Source organism: Petaurus breviceps, unplaced genomic scaffold, assembly GCF_028583685.1.
Source record: "Petaurus breviceps papuanus isolate PSGF00001 unplaced genomic scaffold, PetGlider_PUasm1.0 90919, whole genome shotgun sequence".
Lineage (NCBI taxonomy): Eukaryota > Metazoa > Chordata > Mammalia > Diprotodontia > Petauridae > Petaurus > Petaurus breviceps.
In genome coordinates, this window is record NW_027187378.1 from 27830374 (window position 1) to 27837634 (window position 7261).

General features: G+C 41.5%; 1 long non-coding RNA gene across 1 annotated transcript in view; it reads right to left on the bottom strand.

Annotated features, from left to right (window-relative positions):
* The window catches only part of LOC138152014 (uncharacterized), a 36191-nt gene extending 31025 nt beyond the window's left edge, over positions 1 to 5166 (bottom strand). Inside the window, exon 1 of the long non-coding RNA XR_011165994.1 lies at positions 5012 to 5166. This is a non-coding gene — a long non-coding RNA (uncharacterized lncRNA). The remainder of the gene's footprint in view (positions 1 to 5011) is intronic.
* Positions 5167 to 7261: the final 2095 nt, after the last annotated feature.

Below are 7261 nucleotides of genomic sequence, written 5' to 3' on the forward strand. Positions count from 1 at the left end.
TCTCTCTCTCTCTCTCTCTCTCTCTCTCTCTCTCTCTCTCTCTCTCTGTCTCTGTCTCTCTTTTCTCTCTCTCTCTCGGTGGTGCAGTGCTGGATACAGTGCCAGGCCTGGAATCAGAAAGATTCCTCTTACTGAGTTCATATCTGGCCTCAGACACTTACTAGCTGTGTGACCCTGGGCATGTTACTTGACCCTGTTTGTTTGCCTGGGTTTCCAGTATCTATGTCAAGAAAATCCCAAATGGGGTCACAAAAAGTCAGACATGACTAAAACAACTGAACAACAACTAGGTCCCTCTCTTGTGTTTCTGTCTTGCATCAATGGCTGCCTCTTAGACACCTCAACTGGTTATCCTGTATGCATCTCAAGCTCAGTATTCAAAACAGAACTCATTATCTTTCTACCCAAATCCTCCTCTTTTTTCTCTTCTCTTCTAAACTCTCCTCTTACTGTTGTTGAAGATACCAGCAACCTCACAGTCACCCAAAGCTGCAACTCCAGTGTCATTCTTGATTCACAACTCTCATCTCACATATCCAATCCATTGCTGAATCTTCATGTTTCTGGCTTCACAATGATTCTTTTCATTGTGTATCCCTTTCTTCCCACTATCTCTTCCTTCTTGGTTAAAATGCAAATTCTTTTGCTTATAATTTAAGGTCCTATACAAATTGCTTCCTGCTTATCTTGCCAGAATTAGTTCATACTCCCCTTAAAGCACTATATAATCTAGCTAAACTGACCTACTAGCATTTCCCCAAACTTACTGTCTCATGGCCCAATTCTGTGCCTTTTCACAAAGTCTTCCATTTGTAACATGCACACCCTTCTCACCAACTCAGAAGCTAGACTCCCTAGCTTCCTTCAAGGTTCAGCTCAGTCAGTAGAAATCTCTCCTAACTCCTACAGTTGTTAACCTTCTCTATCTCCTAATATTTTCTCATATTTGCTTATCTTGGTACAAACTTTTTCCACCAGTAGATTGGAAAGTCCTTGAGGGCAGAGACCATTGACTATTTTTGTCTTTGTTTTCCTTAGAGTTTCACACAGTGTCTTACATAGCAGATATGTAATAAATGATTGAAGAATTGAGTTTAAATTATAGCTGTTGTGTATGTAGCTTATATTTCACAATCCATGGTATCTGGGACTGTCTTATCTAAATTTTATATCTTCCTCAGCACCTAGCACAATATTCTGTACATAAAATCAGTGTTTAAGAAATTTTGTTTCTTTAAGAACTTGAACTGAATCCAAGTCACCATTATTATAACATGAAGAGTGGATTGACTTCTCTTTTATGGTCTTATCTAGACAAAGGATAATTTTAGGAAGTAAATGCAATTTCTGGCCCCAGATCCAAATATACAGCCTTTGAACTCCAAGACAAACAGAAGAATTTCTGCCACCTGAAATCTGGGCCCAGGAGATTTAAGATGAGCCATAAATGTAGCCAGGCTGAGAATTTTCAGAATTGCTAAATAAAAGAAACAGCCAAGTTTGGAATGAAATGGGTCCTTTCAACTCTTCAATGTTTTAAAATGGAATTATAGAATGTTAAAGCTAGAAGGAACCTTCGAAACAGCCCAATAGCAACCTTGTCACTTTGTAGATAAGGTAACTGGGACCCAATGGAGTCTTTTAGCTAATGTAACATACAATTAGTGGCAGAGCTGGACCTAGAACCCAGGTCTCTTGTCTTTCCTTTCTTTCTCTTGCCCTGGGCTGCCTAGTGAATGTTGATATGTTTTACAGGCCTTGAAATCCACTCTCTATATGGCAGCCACTTATCTTGCAGAACAGAATACATCAAGCATCCATCCTGATCATTTCTCTGTTTCCAAAAACTTTGTGTGGCTGCATGGAGAAATACTGATGCCTTTGGGCACCGAGACAATGCTGACCTCTTCTTTGTTACCTCCAGGAGGCTCTGAGGGAAGTGGAATTGATGACTGAAGCTAATGAATGGAAGCCCCAAACATAGAGCCCCTTTTCCACAAGAGCTCAGAGCTGAAATTGACTTTTCATGAGTGTTCCTACAGATCTTTGTGAGCTTTTCAAAGTGGGTTCAAGATCCTCCAAGCTTTCTTTGAAGCTGTTTACTTGTTGATACAATCCTGTTTAATGCTATTCACTTACATTCAGGTACTCAGCCTCAGACTTTTATCTCCCAGACTGGCATCAACTCACTGCAAGGACTAATCACCTCTCAGTTCACCCTCTTTGCCATTTACTCAATGGACCCAATAGCAAGTGAAATTAATTAAAGCAACAAGTTGTCCCTATCTTTTTTTCCATGTTCTGTGTCCTTGATATAAGTACCAAATCTCAGGAAGAAAACTATTCATGCTATCACTCAATCAATACCCATGGTCTCCCTCCCTCTCTCCCTCCAGGCCTCCCTCTGAGTTATTCAATATGATTATTTATTTATTTATTTATTTATTTATTTATTTATTGTGTGTTAAGTGGCCAGGCATATAAAAGAAGCTCTAACATTTCAGTGAGTCCTTGTTTTCTTTCTTTTGAAACATGGGAAAGATGAGAGGCTCAGTGACTAAAAATGTTCTTCTGGGAAATCTACAGAATTACAGACAGTTTTTTAAATGTTTTTTTCTGGCAGAATTTACACTGAAGACATGTCTTGTGACCAGCACCCCAATCTCTTAAAGTGTCTCATAGCTATTAAATCTCTTTGGCATGGTAATGGACTGAAATGATTTCCTTGGCATTTAGAGATTTGAGTTTGGAAATCATTTCTCATCCAGATCTTTCTCAATGGCATACCCACTCCTCTGCTCTTTCAAAGAACCTTTTTCTTTCTATCAGAAAGAAGCATCTGTTGATGGACCGATGAAATGCTTCACTTTTCTTTCCTTAACAACTCACAGAATGTTGAAGCTGGAAGGGCCCTTAAAGATCCTGTGCTAGGTCAGCTCTCTCATTTTATAGGGAAGTGAAGTGCGGCTCATAGATACAGGGGGAAGGCCCCTCAGTGAGTTTGTGGCAGGGTGAGGAGTCAAGCTACAACTCCCTCCTCCTGGTATAATCTTCCCATAGTATCATTATGTTGATTTGTTTCACTTCCTTTTCCAAGGCCAGGATGTCCTGGTTAGGACAGCCAAACTTAAAGAATAATTAAGCAACTTAATTTATGATAGGATCAGAGAACCTAGGATGTAGGTGGTATTGGATTTCTTCATTTCAAAAGGGTGCAGTTCCTCAAAGAAAGACCTGCTGACTCACCCTCCCTTGCCACTTCAGCTCCAGTGCCTGGACACAGCTCTTAGAGTGAACCAGGCTGTATCTTTCCAGCTTGGCCAATGGGAAAGCAACTGTAGAACAGTCTAGTAGCAGATCTCCTTGAAAACAAGTGTGAAGGGACCATGTTCAAGCAAGGAGCTGGGAGTGTGGAGAATTCTAGATCCTGTGACCCTCTCCTGCACTGTTTACACCAGGCTTCAGAGAACCATGGAATGTTAGAGCTGGGAGGAACCTTGGAGATAATCTAGTCTATTCAACTCATTTAACAGATGAGGAAACTGAGGCTCAGGGAATTGGAATGACTTGTCTGTGGCCATCCAGAGATTTAGTTAAAGAGCTAGGAATAGGACTCAGGTCTTCTAACTAACACACTTGTGTCCTTTTGACTATACTGTGCTAATTTGTCATTCAGTTTGACCAGCAAAGAAATACTAGGTGGCACAAGGGATAGAGTGATGGGCCTGGACTCAGGAAAACCTGAATTCAAATCTGGCCTCAGACACTTACTAACTGTGTGACCCTGACCAAGTCACTTAACCCTGTTTGCTTCAGTTTCCTCATATATAAAATGAGGTAGAGAAGGAAATGGAAAACCACTCCAGTATGTTTGCCAAGAAAACCCCAAATGGGGTCTTGAAAAATCAGACATGACTGAAACAACTGAACAACAACAACAAATATGGTATATCCCAAGCAAGGGAACATAGTTATTATTAGGTCTTCCATACAGTTGATAAAGTTTTCACTTAAAGCACTTATTCTGTTGCCTCCTTATGGTGACAGTGAGCCTGAGTTTTCAAGGGCTAGGCCGGGGGAACCTAGGCCCTGGCTGGTCCTGCCAAGCTGAAAGAGTTTTGAATAAGATCCAGTACCATTCTGTATATCTCTCTGTTGACCTGCCTGAGTGTGCAGAAGCTCATCACCAAGTCAGCTATGGGGTAAACTCCGAAAGAATGCTGTCAGGGTTGCATTCTTGGTCAATTGAGGAAACACATGCCAATCAACTCACAAACCTTTGAAGGATGTAATATGCCTTTTTGTATGTGTGTGTCATAGACCCTTTCCCCAGTCTATGAATTTCTTCTCAGAATAATGTTTATTGCCTAAAGTCATAATTGAAGGAAATGCTAAATTTCAGTTAGAGGCTAGTGAAAATAAAGATGTAGTTTTTCTCCCATCTAGATTCACAGACCTTTTGAAATCTATCCATGGAAACTTTGAGATCTGTGGACCCCAGGTTAAGAACTCATGGTATAGTAGCCAATCATGGCTTCATAGGTTCATTGATGTGAAGTTAAGAGAGCCAGAATCTAAAACTTTAAATTTTTTTTTTTAAAGAAGCATTGATCATAAAGATGTTTTTTAGAATATTGGTTGTTTGAAATAAATAGAATGAAAAAGCTTCCTTTTGAAATTCTGTTTTTTTATGGCTTTGGAATTCACACACACACACACACACACACACACACATACACACATACACCAACTCCACTCCTTCATAATCTTAAAACAGAAAACAAACCCATTCTATTAAGGCTTGCTAAACCATGACCACATACCATGGAAAAAATCATATGCCATGTGCAGAAAGATGAGCAGGTTACCTCTCTCTTTGTAGTGAGGAGAGACTGGAACTCTAAGTATTATCTGGTCTCAACACCCCAAAATCTCACAAATAGGAGGGACCTCAGAGGCCATCCATCTAACCTTACCCATACCTGAACAAGAATTCACTTCTGGAAATTACCTCTTCTTAAAACTCCAGCAATCCTTGAAGTGCTGAGGTCTCTTCTGTGCTCCAGAAATTAATAAGTTGTTCAGTCTGATGCAGGGTATGGGACAGAGGCCTTAAGGAAGGATAGTTTTCCTTCTGGACTTCCTATGATGAAATAAATGAACAATGCTGAGATTTCTCCACACGGTCCACCTCCTAATTAGGCTGAGCTTAAAAGGGAGCAGTTGGCATTCCTGTTGGTCTGGGCCATGTGCTACCTTGCAGCAGGCCAACTCCAAAGTGAGGCTGATTTGTCTCTTACCTTCCCTCTGCAGTCAGCAGCTGCTCCTGTCAGGTGCTTTCTCTCTTCTGTAGCAGATGGTGACCAAAATGGGTGTTATTGGCAGGTTTTACTGTAAGGCAGCCTTCTTATCACACATACTGATGTGTATACAAACATGGACCCAAACTTTAAGCTTTTGTTATAAAGTGAATTTGCCTTTGGTTTCAGGTGGAGCCAGAGAGATGTTTTCCTACTTTCCTTCCTCACCTTTCCCCCTCTTCCCTTCCTTTCCTTCTTCCCCAAGCCTCAGTTGTAAGCCCTTCATCATTTGGCTAACAGATTGTGGGGCTGGCAAACGTTTGCTCATGGACAGACACAACTTTCTTTCCTGGTCTCCCTTTCTTTCTTGGCAGCATGTTGAATGTCACTGGTGTATTTCGAATTACACCTATTTACCAATTTTTCTATCACTGGTAGCTATGAACATTGTTTAGAAGGTCCAGTGGCCCTGTTGTCCCCTCAGATGTTCCAGGAACCCTGGTCCACAATGGGCTCTGCTCCCTGCCATTAGCAAAATAAATTGGGGCAGTGCTAAAAGCCAGGATGTAAGGTCAGAAAGTTGAGATTTGAATATGTATTACCTGTGACCTTGAAGAAGTTTCTTCACCTCTCTAGGCCTAGGTTCCCTCCTCTGTCAAGTGAAAGCATCTGACTAGATGAACCTCTAAACTTCCTTCCAGCTGTAATGTCCGAAGAAAGGTGGCAGCTCAGTCACTGACTTAATTCAAAATGTCCAGATAGCTCCATCTCTTTTCTGAAAAAGCCAGCCATGCCTGAGCCTTAGAAGGGGCCTGGAAAAGGAGGATTGCACAGCTCACCTTCTTTTTGAGGAGAGCCAGTCATGACATACTTTACTCTCCTGGCATTTGGCTAAAGGGCTGCCTCTTCAGCCTCCATTGGCTAGGCTCATCTGCCAGGGAAGAGGTACCTGCATTATACAAAGTTTCTGAAAATCAGAGAATGGATGAAAAGCTCTCTACTTTACCACCTTGCCCTGTGATCAGTCCTGGAAGGACCCCCACCCTCACTTGCTGTGTTTGGACTGTTCACTTCAAACAAATCATCCAGCCAAGACAACCAGATGAGGATGGCATCTGGTTCCTGGCTGCTGCCAAGTCACTGCTGCCGCATTGCTGGCAGAAAAGAGCTGTGTTCTTGCCAGCTTTTTCCTTTCAACAACAACAAAAAGAGCACATTACATTCCCAGCATTTTTCTCTTTTATCTCTACCCGCCCCCCAGCCCCAATATGTCAGCTGCACCAAGCCCTTTTTACTTTCCCTGAAACTTAGAAATCGAACGCCCAGTATTCCCAACCCTAATCAAGAAACCTAGCCCACAATCAACCAATGTTGGATCTCTAGATGTCTTTGAAATTAGCTGAGAGACAGCTTGGTGTAGTCAGAAGACCAGAGACTGAAGCCAGGGGACCCTGGTTACAAGTCTTCCTTCTGATACTTGCTTACTATGTGACCGTAGTCAAATCCTAACCCTCTCTGAATCTCAGTGTCCTCATCTGAAAAAAAAAAATACTTGTACCACCCACCTCACAAAGCTCATAGGATCACAGATTTAGAGTTGGAAAGTACTTTAGAGGACATTTTATCCAATACCCTTATTTAACAGAAGAGGAAGCTGAGATGCAGAGAAGTAAAATCAGTCAGTCAGCAAGCACTTTGGTGACTTGTCCAGGGTCAAAGATGTAATAAGTAAAGGAGGTGAGATTTCACCCTAGTCCTTCTAACCACCTTCAAATCCAGTGCTCTACACAGTTCCATTTCCTCCCTATTATGAGGAGAGTACTTTGTAAAGCCTTGAGACACCACATAAATGGAATTTATTATTGTATTATTGAAAGTCATGACTTGACATGTGGCTGACCTTCTATCTAATACTGAAAGGATATGAGTTCTCTAAAAGGAAGAAATATGTAGAGGCTAAG